The sequence below is a fragment of the Sciurus carolinensis genome, chromosome 9 (assembly GCF_902686445.1).
Source record: "Sciurus carolinensis chromosome 9, mSciCar1.2, whole genome shotgun sequence".
NCBI classification, from domain to species: domain Eukaryota; kingdom Metazoa; phylum Chordata; class Mammalia; order Rodentia; family Sciuridae; genus Sciurus; species Sciurus carolinensis.
Window position 1 is genome coordinate 45,666,977 of NC_062221.1, and position 16,912 is coordinate 45,683,888.

Sequence of the window (16,912 nt, forward strand, 5' to 3'; positions counted from 1 at the left end):
CTCCTAACAGCAGAGAGAGAGAGAGTGAAGGAGGGAGGGGATATAAAGGGACTGGGAATAAGAAATACCTTTCCAGGACATGCCCCAAGTCACCTACTTCCTCTAGCAAGGTCCCCACTTCCCAAAGTCTCTACCTCCTCCCTATAGTCCATTTAGCTATTATGAATTAATCCACTCATGAAGTCAGAACCCTAATGATCCAGTCTCTTCCCAAAAGCCCACCTCTGAACATTGGTGCACCAGGACCAAGCCTGCAACATGGGTCTTTAGGGAACATTCCAGATCAAAACCAAAATGATTAGATCAAATTAAATGTAATACTCAGCCACTATTTCCTATCTCCTATGCTGTAAGCATCAGAATAAATACTTGATTTACTCCATTGTTTATCTTTACCACCATCCTGCAAGGTAGATGTAGGTAATGTGCCAAGGTTCTTTCCTAAGTGGCAGACCAGAGATTTGAATCTCTTCAACTGATTCTGGCACAGGTTGGATGTTAGTTGGAAGTGGGGAAAGGTCATTGACTTCTACACATATAAAGAATCCTCCTTCCTATAACCCTATTAAATTGGCAATGAGTTCTAGTTGATTCTCGAAAGTTCTTCAGAGTTAGCAGACCTAGTATCATGTGATGGGTAATTCCATTTCCTTAAAATACTTTCACCAAAATAAAACAATTTCAAAGACTTGAATGAAGACTCAAACTAAGAACAGAAATACCCAATTCTCTTCCCATAACGGTTTTCTTTTTTTTTTTTTTAATGTTCTTTGTTCATACTTAAGATAATATCCAAATACACCAAATAATATTTTCAATTGTTATTCTTTTTTGGTACTAAAGCAGTTTTCTATGCTATCATGCTTCAAAATAAAGGGAAAGAATTAGGTTAGAGCATTTGGCATCCCCTTTTTTCCTTCTCTGTGCAGTTTTTGAGATGCATGTGCATTCCTTGGGTTTCATGACTTTTGCTACTAAGCAGAGTCCCTGAAGTTCATTACTGCAAGAAATCAGTGTTGCAAGGATATGAAAGGTGGTCCTGTAACACCATCCCTCAATGATTTAGGAACTCATAAAACCTGTCAAATATGATGTCAGCATCTAGTGCAGTCATGTCACCTTTTGGATAAGAGGTTTTCATGTTTATATTCAAAAATATCAATCATTCTAAATACTGACTCAAGCTTGTCTTTTAGTAGCAATATTTCCATTTGCAGTAAAGATGTACAGGGAGGACTCTTCTGTGTTCATAGCTCTTATATCAATGTCAAAATTAGTATATAAAACATCCATCAAATATATACACAAGGTGAATTGGCCATGCCTTTTACAAATTCCTGTATATCTGAGATTTTACTAGGGATTTCAGACACCTCTGGTAGCATGCAAATTAACAGGTACCAGGCCACTATTCATAAGCAAAATACAAAAAGCAAAAGAATATGACCTAAGAACTCTATTAGTATATTTTCCCAGAAACTTGAGCACTTAATTTTTAAATTACACTGGAGGTGCTTACAAGTGGAAGAAATACTTTAATTTTGTTTTCAGCCATGGTAAACATAAAAGGGTATTCATAAAAGATGTGAAATATGTATTGGTTGATGACCAATTAAATGTGGAGAGTTAAGCAAACTTCATTATCTTTACCTTCAGCCCACCATCTACATAAATATCCAATAATTACAAAAGTAAGTTATTAGCTGAGGTATTTTTCACTACCATAGATTATATGTCATATAACATATTAAAAGTGACAGGTATCACACTACCATGTACATAGGAAAACTGATTCCTTACATTTAAGAACCAAGACACCTTCAAAAGAGCATGAAAAGTTTTTATCATACCTCTTTCCCAAATAATGTAATCAGTTTTTCACCTACTTGTATGGTTGGCTTTATTATGATGGAGAAACAACAATATAAAAACTCATCACTCAAACTTTAGAAACTTCATTCAAGTTTACTCTCTTGACAGGTATTTGTACTGAAGAATTTAACATATTTTTCCTACCCCCAAATGTCTCTTTCTTCCCTCTTCATTTTACAAAATATCGTAGCTAATTGGTATGCCATCATGTTCTCAATCATTGCTCATGATTAGAGTGTGGCATAATATTGCACCACTGCTGCTGATTGACATTTGCATCATGCTTTATACTTTTAAAATAATTTTCACATAAATCAGGTGGCCTACCCTGAATGTATTAAACTGTACACATTGCCTTTGGAGGGTGTTCATACAAAACACCCCCAAAGGTCATCTTCGTTCAATTTACAGTGCTCAGAACAGTGTGTATACATGGCAGGAGTTGAATGTGTTGAATGAGCTACTAAGAGAATTATAATCAATTAGGAAAATAAAATTTGAGAAAATAATTCTGTGTACTAATTTTGTTTTATTTATTTATTTTTATTGCCAACAACTGTGTATTCATCTATCTGCTCATAGGGGGACAACAGTAGTGAATGATTTTGGGTTTCATTGCTCATAAGCTCCAACTAGACATGGCTTTGGCGGATTCTAATCAGTAATGTGACACAGAACATTAAACATGCACTTATCCTTGTTCCCATGAAACTAATTGAATCATTAAGCTATAGCCATTAGAAAACTGACCAAATGGTATGAACCTAAGTTATGAGCTTACCAGTGATCTACTTTCACTTTGTTTACCAGGTTTGGCTTCTTCCTACCTTCCCTTTTCCCCATGGAACTATGTGAAACAGTTGTTGAGTATAACTACATCTTGCTTAAGGAGGACAATAATCTGGGCTCCCTGATTCCATGTTTAGAAATTCTTAGAGTGTGTTCTACAGCATCAGATATTAGTCGGTATATTTATAAATGTCTTTTAAAAAAAAATGTGGCTTCAATTAATTGTCTCCAAAATCTATGTGCCTCTCAGTGTTAGCTATATCAGTGGAAGCTTCAAACATATGCCATCCAATCGAAGGAGGTTGCTTTTCAATCCAGGAATAGCATGTGATCTCCAGAGCCCAGATCCCTCCTGTGTCTTGACTGACTCCTAGATCCATTTCAGTATATTGCATGTAATAAGCGCTGTACAAGCATAGGTGAACAAATGGATGAATGAGCATTGCAAGCTTACAGAATTTTCTTGAGACATACACAGTATTTAACATTCAGGGACCTGTTTTACTTATCATAACATATTCTCAAAGCTCGTACTTACATTACTATAGTAATTCATGAAGGAGTGGTGGGTCTTGACTCTTGCTGTTTTTAAGAAAAACAATTTATTTTCTATTGCAACAGTGAGCAAAGGATACTGAAGTTACAATTTATAATGAGATTTGTGAAGAATTTTCATAAGAAGGAAAGACTGCTATGGCTTACTTATATAAAATACAAACTGATCTTTCTTCAAAGCTTTGATCATGGATCTGCATTAATTGCAGCAAAATATATCATTTAGTTTCAGTCATTCTTTTGTCATACCAAATTTGTTCCTTTTCTGGATAGTTCTGATCCTTTTGATGACCTCCCCGTTCTCTCCATATGCAGAGGGGTACTATCAGTTATATTTCTGATACCAATGGCACATCATTCTTTGGCTCTTAAAAGTTTGTGTCATACTATTTTAATATCATCTTAAGTGTCATTGCTAGCTTTGCATTTCTCTCAATAACAAGGTAGACTATATGTAATTCTTGGGTTATTATCTCAGAATATCAATTTGATTATGCTACTTCTCAAGTCAGAAGTCTCCAGGCTGTGCAATACTTTCAGTGTGAGTAGTCCAATTACTTGTATTTATAATCCTTTATACTTTAGGGCCCTAACTGCTCTCTGCTATCAATCGGTACACTGTCTCTCGTCACCTCCTTTGTCTCTGAGGTTCCTTGCCTGCATTGCCTGCCTCCAGCAAAGCTATTCTCACCTCCAGGCAGTTTGGTCTTTAGTAGCAGACTCAGTATTCTAATGCATTTTGTCTTTTGAGGAGAAACACTGTCCTTCTCAGAATTCTCACTGTACAACAAAACCAGACAAAGTTTTCTTGGCTAGTAGGAATAAACAGTACAGCAGAAGATGAACTCTTCTGCACTTTGTAGTTATCAGTGAGAGGGTGGTGAACCAGAATCTCCAGGAAATGAGGAATTTATCATCAAAAGGAAAAGAGTTGTGAAGCATGGCTCTCCTGAATATGCTCAATTCACTACTTATTTGTTCTTCAAGATCACAAGATTGTAAACTACTTGGAGAGCAAAGATGATGCCTCTTATGTTAACCACTGTGTTTCTTGGTGCAAAGTAGACAATGAACAAATATTTTTTGAACTAATAGTGCCTAGTTACATGCTACATCTTGGGAGTACAAAGATAAAAAGATAACAACTCTGATCTTTCAAATAGCTCATAAGGTATTAGGTATTGTTAGGGGCAACAAACTCATGGTATGGAAAATTGCAAATCAATGTAAGTGCTATAATGGAGGTGTGCACAGAATTCAATAGTCTCACAATCTTTTTCTTCAAGTGTTTGAAATTGAGCTTGTGGACAAATAATACTCCCAAGTCTCTTCTACACCATCTTGCCTTCATTTAAAACCTTGAGCGTACAACCCCTCCTGCAAAAATGCCTTCTATATCTTCTTGCATGTAGCATTGTTCTTTAAGGGGGAAAAAGAAGGGGTTATTTACATTGCTATGTATACATGTAGTTCTTCAAATTAAATTATAAATTGAAGCAACTATTCATCATGGATTGCTTGCATGTCTGAGGCATGTGAGAGATAACATAGCTCATGAATACTTGATCATTGTTTTTTATTGACAGATTAAATGGTAAAAAAGTCTATATATTGTAACATTGTTCATTGCTGCATTTGAAGAACTTGGATAATTTGAGGGCACTAATAAATATTCTGTAACCATTATAGAATGTTCCTAATTGAGGACTATGTGTTCTAATAGAGAAATTTCAAGGACTTTAATTGTCTACTTGATTTCAGAGAATAGAACATTGGATAATTACCTGAAAAATGGGTTCCAATTTTGACTCAGATTACAAATGTACAATATAAGAGTATGACATGCCATTAATGTCTTTTCAAATGTGCCTTTCATCCAAGTCCATAATATTTGGACAGTTAGAGAGAGCGATGTAATTAAAGGTTATGAATGTTTCTGCTCCCCATAACCATGGCTGGTTAAACTCAGTTAGAGACAGCCCAGAGTTAATAAGGCCAGGGTCAAGAGTTTAATCTCTTCTGTGGTCCAGTTAACTTTCATTCTATTCTTGGCCAAAGACTAGAGACCAAATCCTTCCTGCCAACTCTCAGAGGCATGCTTTGGCTGAGGGAGATTGATGGAGAATATATGGATGTATCAACAGAAATCAATCTTACTACGAAAAAACAACTCAATATATATTACAGGAGCAGCATCTGAAATGATCATTCATGTATCTATTGCAAATTTGTGAAGCACCTGCCTTGGGGCTAACATTCCACTGAACTCTGGGGAGATGGAGTATACACTATCCCTGCTCTGGAAGAACCCTCAGGTTTATTTGTTTCAAGGACCTCAAATTTGCCAGAGCTACTGTTAAGAGTATCAGGATATTTTCTTTTCCTGGTTGTTGGTTAGTTAGAAGATAGTTGTACTAAAGCCTTTGTTTTTATCTGAAAGTCTTCCAATAGGATTTTTTTTTTTACCCATTTAAAAAATGGGAAGGTCTAAATAAATCAGTTCATTTAATTTTTTTAGATTGTGTCCTATAATGATCTTTTGAGAGCTTTTGAGAATATTGAGATAATATGGTAAATTAGAACTAACTAGAACATTTTCCTACATGCTTACAAATTAATCTTCTAAAAAGAATAATTAAAGAATAGATGAAGTATTGTTCTGAGTTCTTCTAGGTACAAGACACAAGTCTGGGGCCAGATGTGGTGGCATACACCTGTAATCCTAGTGACTTGGGAATCTGAGGCAGGAGAATTCCAAGTTCAAAACCCACCTCAGCAAAAGTGAGGTGCTAAGCAAGTCAAAGAGATCCTGTCTCTAAATAAAATACAAAATAAGGCTGAGGAAGTGGCTCAGTGGTTCAGTGCCCTTGTGTTCAATACCTGTACACCCACCCAAAAAAAAGATATCAGTCTGGCTCTGGAATTATTATATATCTCCCCTTAATCCATAGAGGACATGCTCCAAACACAAAAAAAGGGAAACCTAAAACTGAGTTACTACCAAACCCCATATCTTTTCCCCACATATAAACATACCTATGATAAATTTCAATTTAGAAATTAGGCACATTAAGAGATTAATAACAATGACTGATTAAGAAAAAAAGAACTATTATAATAAAGTTCTAAATAAAAGTAATGAAAATGTGACTTTTCTCAAAACATCTTATTGCACTGAGCTCAAATTTTCTTTTTGTGAGGATGTGAGATGTACTGGCCTCTGATAACTGAAATGGTTACCAAGTAACTAATAGGCAGGTAGTGTACACAGAGTAGATACTAGACAAAGAGATAATTCATACCTGTGCAGGATAGAGTGAAACACTGAGAGATTTACCATGCTGCACAGAATGATGCACAATTCAAAACTTACAAATTATTTACTTCTGGAATATTCCATGTAACATTTTCAGATTACAGTTGACCAAGAGTAATTAAAACATGGAAAGCAAAAATACAGGTAAGCAGGTAGGGGCAGGGACTGCCATATGGTCTACAGATACAAGAAGGCCACAAATCAACACTGATATCATAGAAATATATTTACTTACTATACATTTGTAAATAGTAAGATTTTTACATTTTCCAATGTATTAGATTTTCCTTGATTATAATATAATTTATTCATATTTAAAATTATGCCTCATTGTTCCTCAAAAATTATTTGGGGTAATCTTATAAACAGCATTCATTCAATATTAGGGAAAACAGACTAGTAGGAAAAGGTAGAAAAAATATATCACAAAATTAATATTTTGTGATTGAGAAACTAATCTGAGTTGCATCTTCCTTTTGGCCATGAAAAAAACAAGAAATATCAACGATTACAGAGCTTTCATCATCAGAAAGGAGAAACCTTAAAAATTTCTCAGTTATTTTTGGCAAAAAATTCAAGAAATGCTTTAGACATTTTCATACCAAGAGACTAAATAACATAATAGTCACTGTCTGTTACAGGCTTATAAAAAATATACTTCTTGGCCTCAGTAAAAAAAAAATGAAAAGTTTCACAATATACTGCAAGACAATCCATGTGATTCAGCAAGAGACCAAGTTAATGTAGACAGAAGAGCACACTTTCTGATACCATAACTTTGAGGAAGAGAACTAAGATTTCTGTATTGTGTGTTTGGGTTCCATATCCCTTTCAATTTCTTCTAAATATCATCTGTCTTTGTGAATTCATTCATAGGAGTTGATACACTATTATGTATATAACATTTATCTTGTAAAGCTAACAGAGAGGCTATAAAACTCTCATGTATAACTAATTAGAACAAAAATAAAGAAATAAAAAAAGAAAAAACATTCTGTGGAATGTTCCACAGAACATTAAAATGGACAGATGGACTGATATTCTTCAGTATCAGAAACATTCTTCCACCATTTTTGTTCCTGTTCACATAAACTAGTACATCCTTACATTTCCCCCTAAAAGAAAGGATAATAATACTAATTCACTGTTGTAAAAGTTTATGAAGTTGAAAATAATAATGCATAGATATGATTTCAATAAGTCACATACTGTTTTAAGAACATAGGATCCACTTATTTAAAATATTTATATTAAATAATATAAAATATTGTTAAACTGGATCAATCTATGTTAAAATTCTTATTACCCAAGTATTATGATTACCTCTATGGTGGTTATAAACATATTTGTTCTTTGTATGAAATGATTGAAAACTCAAGAGAAAAGTAGAAAAAATTAAAAAGGAGAAAATAGCTAAGTAACAGTCATGAGTGGATTATTGAAATTCAAAACAGTCAAAGTGAATATCATGTATCTTAACCCCAAATAGGAGGTCCTTGCAAGATGACTGATACTTTTAAAAGAAAATAGAACACAATAGTTTGTAGGGAGTACATTTTATTTAAAATTATAGTAAGAGGGATGAGAAAAGTCAAATATCTTGAGAGAAAAATGCTCACTATTCTCATGATATTATTGTGTGCATAATAGTGAAAACAATCTTTTTTTACATTTTTAAAACAATTTTTTAATATTATAGGAGAACAGGATAATAGCATCAAAAAACCAGTAATAATCTTGCATTTTGGTTTTACTTTTTAATAGCTGAAAGCAAGTTGATAAAATTGCATATACTCTAACGGAGGGTAGTGACTTACACATTTTGGAGTGTCACTGATTATCTTGATAATACAATACAGGATAGAGTTTGAGGCTGGGATTGCCACCCATGCCAGGTATACAAATAGGATTGCATGTGTAAAACTGTTTATTAGCTTTAAAAACCAGAGAAGATGAGCATGTTGAAAAGCATCTGTTAACTTTTGAACGATTTAAGTTAGATGACTAAAATGCTACATTTCAAAAAGTAAATTTGAATTAAATTCTCACTTTTTCACTTTGGTAAAAACAATTGCTTTTGATTCTAGATATTCAAACTATGATTGCTTTCTTTGCTGACCCCCACAGGCTTTCTTTGCCAAAAAAGCAATTCACTAAGCCCTACCTGGCCTAAGTGGACAGATGGTCACATTCCTCAGCAAACTACCTGTTATCTGTAGGGAAATGAAAGCAGGGAATAACATTGATCAGAGGAACCCAAGTTACTTTGGTGGGAGAAATTTTTGTGACACTTTTCACAGACCAGATTCTAGAAGATAAGGATAATTCTTCCTAACCATATAACCTGTAAAAATGATTAAGAATTCAATTAAAATTGGCCAGGCCAAAGTGATTACGTTTCCATGGCAGTAGGGACTTGAAAGTCTGATGTCACCCTGTTGTCAGTCAAAAGTGAAGTGGTGGACCTGGACTGAACTCTTTGGAAACTTTTCTGGGATCCCCAATAAAACTGGAGAGCAGGAGAGTCGCATTGTCTGTCTCCTCTCTGAGAAGACCCAGTCTAATCCTTAAGAATGTCCCCTTTCCTTCCTCCTGTCCCTTCAAAAAAACTCCATTCTGTTACTCTGAGTGAGGACATGTCTAAAATCTTTCTCACTTGATCACAAAAACTGGAGTTTAAATGGGTCTTTGAGCTGCCTCAGTTTCTTGGAAGACCCAGCTCTGTACCAATGTAAGTAATAGCTAACATTGACCAGTACTGCATAGTAAAAGGCTATTAAAAGATGAGACAGGATAATGGTTGGTTGAGAAAAAAAAAGTCACGTTTAAAGTCAAATATGCACTAATCCTTGTGCTACAATTTTCTAATCATGTGATCTTCATCAAGTTTCCTGAACTCTATAATTCTATTTTCTTATCAATGAAAAATAGATAATAACATTACTTCATAGGGTCATTGTGCAGAGTAAATGAAAGAGGTATTTAACAATGTAAAATTTTGGCAACATTTATTCATATCCTGTACAACTTCTAAAAGCTTTGTAACAATTTATTTCCAAATGTTGTCATCAGAAAGTTTCATTAATATAGAGAATGTAAGATTTCAAAAACAATTAAAAGGATTAGAAGTATTTTAGTAAATGTAGAAAATGTAGGATCAAAAAAGCTTTTGGAAAAATACAGATTTGTATTCACCATCTCTCCATCTTGGTTTTTTCATCTCTGTTTAGCCATTCTTAACAATGAATTGCTAAATTAACAATGGAAGGAAATTCTCCTCTTCTAATGAAATGCCTTAATTCTGTTGATTCAATGACTTTATAAAGTTCCAGGAAGTATCAATGACAAAATACACACATTTAGGTATAATTTCTTGTGCTTTGGAGGCTAGGGAATTGTTTGAAGAATAGAGAAGAGATAAATATTTGGCCACAAGTAGGCAGGAGTCCAGAATATGTATCTGGAAAGTTCAAATTGCTGACTTAGTGGGAAGCAGTATCTTCCTGTTACAGATGAAAAAGCATCTGTGGTTGAATATAAATGAAAAAAATGGCCTCACAGAGACCCCAAACTTCAATGCCTTCAGGCACAAGGCAGTTCAAATAAAGAATGAGGCTTGTGTATGACACTAAGGAGGAGAAGAAGCTGCAATACACTTAGGGAGGCCAACTGAAGAGATTCAAAATGTTTGGTTTTTTTCTTTCTGAAAACTAATGAGCTCACTAACAAACATTTCTACAGGTTGAATTAGGCCTGCCTGAAGGCTCCCTCTAACCTTAGCTAAGCAGTGCATGTGGCAACAATATCATTGTATCTTTGTCATCTGTTTAGTGAAGGATGATGAATGGAGGAATTCAAGATTTTAGATTTGTGTGTTCTTTATTTTCAAGTGCAATCCTTGGAAAGAATGTTAACATTTTACCCTAGACACACCTATACTCACATACAACATACTCCATTCCTTTATGAAACAAAAACTTCATTTAACATGTATTGATTCAGATTATAGCAGATGCACATATATCTAGTAGCAAAGTAGAATTGGTGCCAGTGGATGAAAAATGGAATTGTACATCAGTAATTTCCTAAATGCTCCCACATCCAGTGAAGCACAGGTGGAGAAAAACTGTATGAAATCCAAAATTGATTCTAGTTTCAGTTGCAAATACATCTTCCTACAAAATACCATAAAAATCAAAACCATTTTGGAAAAAAAATGTATAGTTTATTATGTAACACAATCAGTTCAACTATAAAGGCCTGTATGATCAGATACTAAATGAAAAAAAAAATATTTAGCTTTGATACCCTGATGATACCACGTAAATTCCAAATTACAATGAGTATTCAATATGCTCCTTTCCAAATTCTTGTTTTACAAGATTTTTTCTCTTTATCTGAAAGATAGAAGATATATATTCTTCCAAGTTATCATAATCTTAATATGGTCAAATATTTTCCAGGTCAAAATAAAGGAAGAAAAAGAAGAATATGAGATAGATATAAAACACTGGTAGAAAGCAATTTGCTTGCTGCTACCTAGAAATTTTATATTCTTGGCAATGACCCAGACTCATATCCAATACCTTGAAATGGCAAATGGTTGCTTTTTAAGCTTTCAGGTCAGATCAGGCATTTGTTTTGAACATCTAGCTCAAGAAAAAATACCTTCTATTTGTTTTGAAGTACTTTATCTTGCGTCTAGATGGAACCAAACTAAAACTATATCTGGAATTATTCACCTGTAAGAAGGCAACGTAAGTCAATACAATCAAGGGCATTTTAGCCAGAAGCTGAAATTAACCTTCAGACATTTTGCAATCCAGATGTGAGCTGCTCTGTATCAGCAAGCAGAGCAGTTATCACTTAAAAGGTTTCCTGTGCCAATCAAAAATAAACAAGGTGAGGTGATCCCAATATACTTTCTTGATGTGTTTGAGTCACTTATTTTTTCTGCTTCAACAAACCAAAATACTTTTAAAAGCATTGCTTACTTTGAGGGATAAGTTGGCCTGAAACATGTATCACACCACAGAAATACTTTACACAAAAATAAGCAGATATAAAGATATACTTTAACAGTTTTCCTCTTTTGTGCTTAATAATTTTCTCACTTTAAAATGTGAAAATAAGTTAATGGGTAAGGATACTTTGTACACATTTGACATAGAGTTCAAATAAGGATTAAGATTTCTAAAATGTCCTATGTTGAGCTAGACTTAGAGGATATTTTTGTATCATTTTTCTCTTAGCCAGCAGTATTGTATTATGTACATTACTGAAACAAAAGTTTCAAACATTTTAAATACATCAAATTCATAAAATTTTTTTAATAATTATTAAGTTTTACCTTGGAAATTCAGTCTTTTGGATAAGTTATAAAATATTTTATACATCTAAAAGTTAGACAATCTCCTAAACAGTCAAGGGAATATTGGTGACATTTCCTAGGTGGTGTTAGATTTATAATATAAATATCAAAAACATAAGCATATATTAAGGACTTAAATGAGTACAATACTTAACTTTTCTAACTCCCAATACTTTTTGTCATAAGCCCAAATCTGGAAAATATAAATCAATATTAATTCTGTTATTTGCAAATTAAACTGAAAATGGTAGTGAGTCGTAAATGAGTCTCTCACTTCATTGTGCTTATACGTTCTTCATTTCTAAGTATGCATCCTTTGGAAATAAAACATCCTATAGATTGTGTATGTTATTTTTTTAAGTGGTGAGGTTATAGATTCCCTTAATAATTAGATGAATATTATGCACTGTTTTCCCAGAAAACTGCATACATATATATAAAGTTGACATTTGCATGTACTTTCAATCTGCTCCAATTTTGGAAAGTTCACCAATAGCCTATAAGTGAGATATTATCATGTAGGATAAAAGATATATAGTGGAAGAGCTACTAATTTAAAACTTTAAAACTTTGTTTTGTAGTTAGCCTTCCTGGATTATGTCATGGATCTTCTCTCTCTTCTAATTCTGTTTTTTGCCCAACTGCTTCCCTTAGCCATCTCCATCCAGGAAGAGCTAAACTCTCCTTAGAGTATAATCTAATGTGATATTAATTTTAAAATTTGGTACATAAGCTTGAACCAGAAAGAGACTACTGGTTTCTCATCAAAAGACAGGAAAGGTTTATAAAGAGCATATGAAGTTTATGAAAAAATACACATTGACATCTGAATGACTCTCTGGTCCATCATGGGTTTTATGAGTACCAAAAAAAATAGGAAGATGGGTGTTGACTCATCCAGTATACCAGTTTGCAAACATATGCAGACAAACTGAAAGAACAACATAGCATCCTGGTAAAAGTAGGAAAAATGTAATTTGGAGAAATAACTGCACCTATACAAGTCTAAGTTTGTAATTTAATATGATGATGATTATTGAATAATGAAGTAAGTCTAAATTGCAACATCCTGCTATAAAATATCACTATTGACAGGGAGAATGATACTCGGGCCCACTTATCCTTCTGAGGTTTTCTTATTTTACAAACAGCACAAACACAAAAAACCCTCATTCTAAAAGAATATGTATGTTTGGTTTCCCCAGAGGTAGTGGTCCAGAAGACATTATCTCCCGTGTGAGTCTTCCAAAGATTTCATTAGCATCGTGCAATAGGGGCTTTAAACACTTACCTTTTATAAAGTCTTCTTGTCAGGCCATATATATGTTAGAAATTAACAGTTCCTCCAGTTGTAAAACCTTGACATTGACTGTAATTGAGGAGGTTAGTGCCGGTGTGTTCATAAGTATTACCTGTCATTTGAAATATGACAGTGCTGTAACTGCAAGACCTTGGGGATGCTTGTGTGTTGGCACTGCCATCTGACTGCCTTAGAAACTGCCAGACAATCTTCTTAATGCCTCCGACCCCGAGATAATTAACATGGCCCTAGAGGCTTCTTCCTTTTCCATTTCCACACTTGTTGTTTAATAAGTTGTTTGCTGCCAGCCATTCTTTCCTCTGATTTAACAGTGTGCCTTTAAAGAGAAAGGTATTTCAGTCCCATTAGGTTTTCTGTTATAGACATTACCTGTGTGTACAAGTTGCCTATATACAAGTTTTGTTGCTTTCCTGAAAATTAAAATATATTTCTAATGTTGTTTTCAATCTTGTACTTGATTCCTTTAAATGCATTTTACAATGAGGCAAACAACTAATCTGAGATATAGGCACTTGCTTTGACAGTTGTGTTATGTAGCAATGATAAAATGAGGGCCAAAAATACAACACAAATTTAAGTCTTCAGGGCAGATTTGATGGGATTTTACTTTCTACGTTACCAAGGGCACAACCAAGAGTTAAAACAAATTTGCTTCTACTTCCTTTAAGAGTTATTGATTTGCAATTAGCACTGTGTAGAATTTGCAAAATTAATTTGTAAGTTCTGAATAACCCTTTATAAATAAAGTTTTAAAAAACTTAAAGGGAATTCTTAAATGTAGTAGTATAAGCCTTTAATGTAAGGAAGCATAAAATATCAGAGTTTATTAACAAGCTGGTGTATTTGTGGAATGTATTTAGTTTCAGCAAGGAATTAAATGATTTTGTGGGAATAGTTAATGGAATTCAAAGTGTGTGTGTTTGTAATATATTATGTGTGAAAAGAGATATCTAAATATATTATGTGTATATGTGAAAAAATATATTTATACATTTATTAGCAGAGAAAAATAATCAGGAAATCTGTGCCTCTCTTGAACAACTGGCACATCTGTATAACACTTGAACCCCACAGAACTTTAAACCAATTTTATACTTTATCTTGGCTGCTAGCAGATAGGAAGCAAATTTGTGGCCTGTTTTGTAATTGTTCGGGACAACTTAGCAAGACAGTGTCTCAAAATCAAAAATAAAAAGGTGGTAGATGTAGCTCAGTGGTATAATGCCTTTGGGTTCAATCCCTGGTACTGCTAAACAAAAAGACAAAAAAACTCACAATGAACAAATACCCAGGGAAAACAGCGTTTTAAAGCTCAGGTTCAATGAAGAATGGACAATTATATAGAAGTATGATTAGGAAGAAAAGCAAGAGGGGATTTGACCTAATGCTAATAAACTGGAGAACTAGAAAGACCCATGTGTTTAGATTCTTCTTGGCCTCTGGGTATAAGGATGAACATCTCTGAATTGAGAATGTTATGACCTATCTTTGGGTGAGGTAGACAATTCCTTCATGACCATGCATCAGAGAAGTAAAGTTCTTAGTAATATTTCTTCTGTGGTTTTCTCACTTATATCGTGATATATCATCCTCTGAGTTCTGACAACACACTTTTCCCAATTATAGAAATAATATGAATTAGTTATAGTAAATTTAAAAAGCATTAAATTATATAATGAATATTTTCTGGGATTTCAAACCAAAGAGGTAATGATTGTTAATATTTTTTAAAATATTTTTGCTTAGTTGTAGGTGGACACAACATCTTTATTTTATTTATTGATGAGGTGCTGAGGATAGAACCCAGTACCTCATGTATTCAAGGCAAGCACCCTATCACGGAGCTACAATCCCAGCCCAACTGAGTTACAACCCCAGCCCTTCCATTTTCTTTTCACTTGCAGTTTTTTAATCCCATTTTTTCAATAAGTATATCATAAATATTTTCCCTATCACTATCCTTCAAGTATGTGAAATTAATGATTTCAAAACATCCCATCAAATTAATATCATAATTTTAAATACCTAAAACCACATATCATTTTAAGATTCTTAAATATTTTAGAACAAAATGTTAATCAATTATTGCTTTATATAAAATAGGTATTAATATCCTTTCATATCAAGGATATTAATATAGCCCTGTAATTTTTTACTATTTTATAAAATTGATAATTTCTCACAAATAAATGTGCTGGTGATATCCATATGGTGAGCACTCTACTAAATTTTGAACAAATTCAGTGATTTCTTTTTTTTTTGGTGCTGGGGGCTGGAGATCGAACCCATGGCCTTGTGCTTACAAGGCAAGCACTCTACTGACTGAGCTATCTCCCCAGCCCAAGTGATTTCTTATATCAAGAATTCTGCTCATTATTTGTGAATGATGGATGTCTACAGTGTGCCAAGTGTTCACTAAACAACCCTCATTTGCACATTCCGATGTCAGCACTCAGGCCTCACCACAGAGAACTGATATCACAGAAACAGCAGGCATAAATCCAATCAGCCAACTAACAGTGAGATTGTTTTAAAAATTCTGGGCCTTTATCTTTTACTTCCTCACTGTGTTCAAATTTCTTGAAGTACTTCACAGAAGTTTTCCTGAGTACCAGATTACTAACCCCTACCATTCTCTAATCACATATTTTTCATCATAGGACTTTGATTACCAGAAATTTTATTACAAATGTAGCTGTTTAATTATGTTACCAAGTTATTTAGGGGTTTCAATTCATTTGGGCATAAACTAGATAGCGTTCATTTTGTCTAGTCATGGCTTTCAACTCTAGCACTTCCTCTAATCATCCCTGAAAAGTGCTTCTGTAACTCTTTTGTCACTTTTGTTTGTTGATGCTGTCCCAGTGTTTGACTTTCCTGCTCCTTCCCAATCAACACATATTAACGTTTGCTAAAACATAGTTTCTTTAAATGGAAAAGCAGTAATGTGATCATACCATATAACTTATCCTTCATTCACCCAGGGTTAAGAAAAGAAAGAAGGGATCAATGAGGCAGCAAGGTTGGGTGGGGAAGAGTCATGGTTCATTTTGGTTTTTGTTTTTTTTGATGGGGTTGGTTCTGTCAATATGACAGTTTCTATGGATGTGTTGTTAGTGGTTTACCCTAATACTCTTGTTTCCTGAGGCACCTACCACCATCACTATAATAGATCTCTGACCTCAGTGGAGATATATGAGTTCAACCCTTTCTGTGGATCGTTTGTCCCTTTATTGCTTAGCAGCCACACAAATAGTTCCTTCATTGTCCACGTGCTCCATCTACCACAGGGAGCCACAGGAACCGCTTCTATAGTTTTGGAATGTCACAGAAGTGTGATGGGGGTACCCTAGACCTGCTTTCTTTTAAGTCAGTTATGTTAAGCCCTGGACGAGAAGAGGACACCAGTGTTTACATTCATGCTCAACACATTTCAGGAACTATTCCATTTCATTATTTTGGGAGAAAATTATGCAGAAAAGTGCTGTGTGCCTTGTTTCTGTGCTCCTGGATTATTCTTAGCACTCCTGTAACATGATCTGCTCTGGCAATAGGTGGTCCATACCATGATCCACGAAGCATTCATCACCAACTGGGGCTAAGATGTGAGTATTCCCCTGAGGCTGACTCCTTAAGACCTCATGAGGGAGTCTCTTCCAACACTCTTCATTCATTTGCCCTAGGGAAA

The 16,912-nt window shown here is 34.3% G+C and overlaps 1 protein-coding gene across 4 annotated transcripts in view; it reads left to right on the forward strand.

Annotated features, from left to right (window-relative positions):
* Naaladl2 (N-acetylated alpha-linked acidic dipeptidase like 2) overlaps positions 1–16,912 on the forward strand; it is a 1,279,203-nt gene that overhangs the window by 529,234 nt on the left and 733,057 nt on the right. The gene's annotated exons all lie outside the window — the stretch shown is intronic.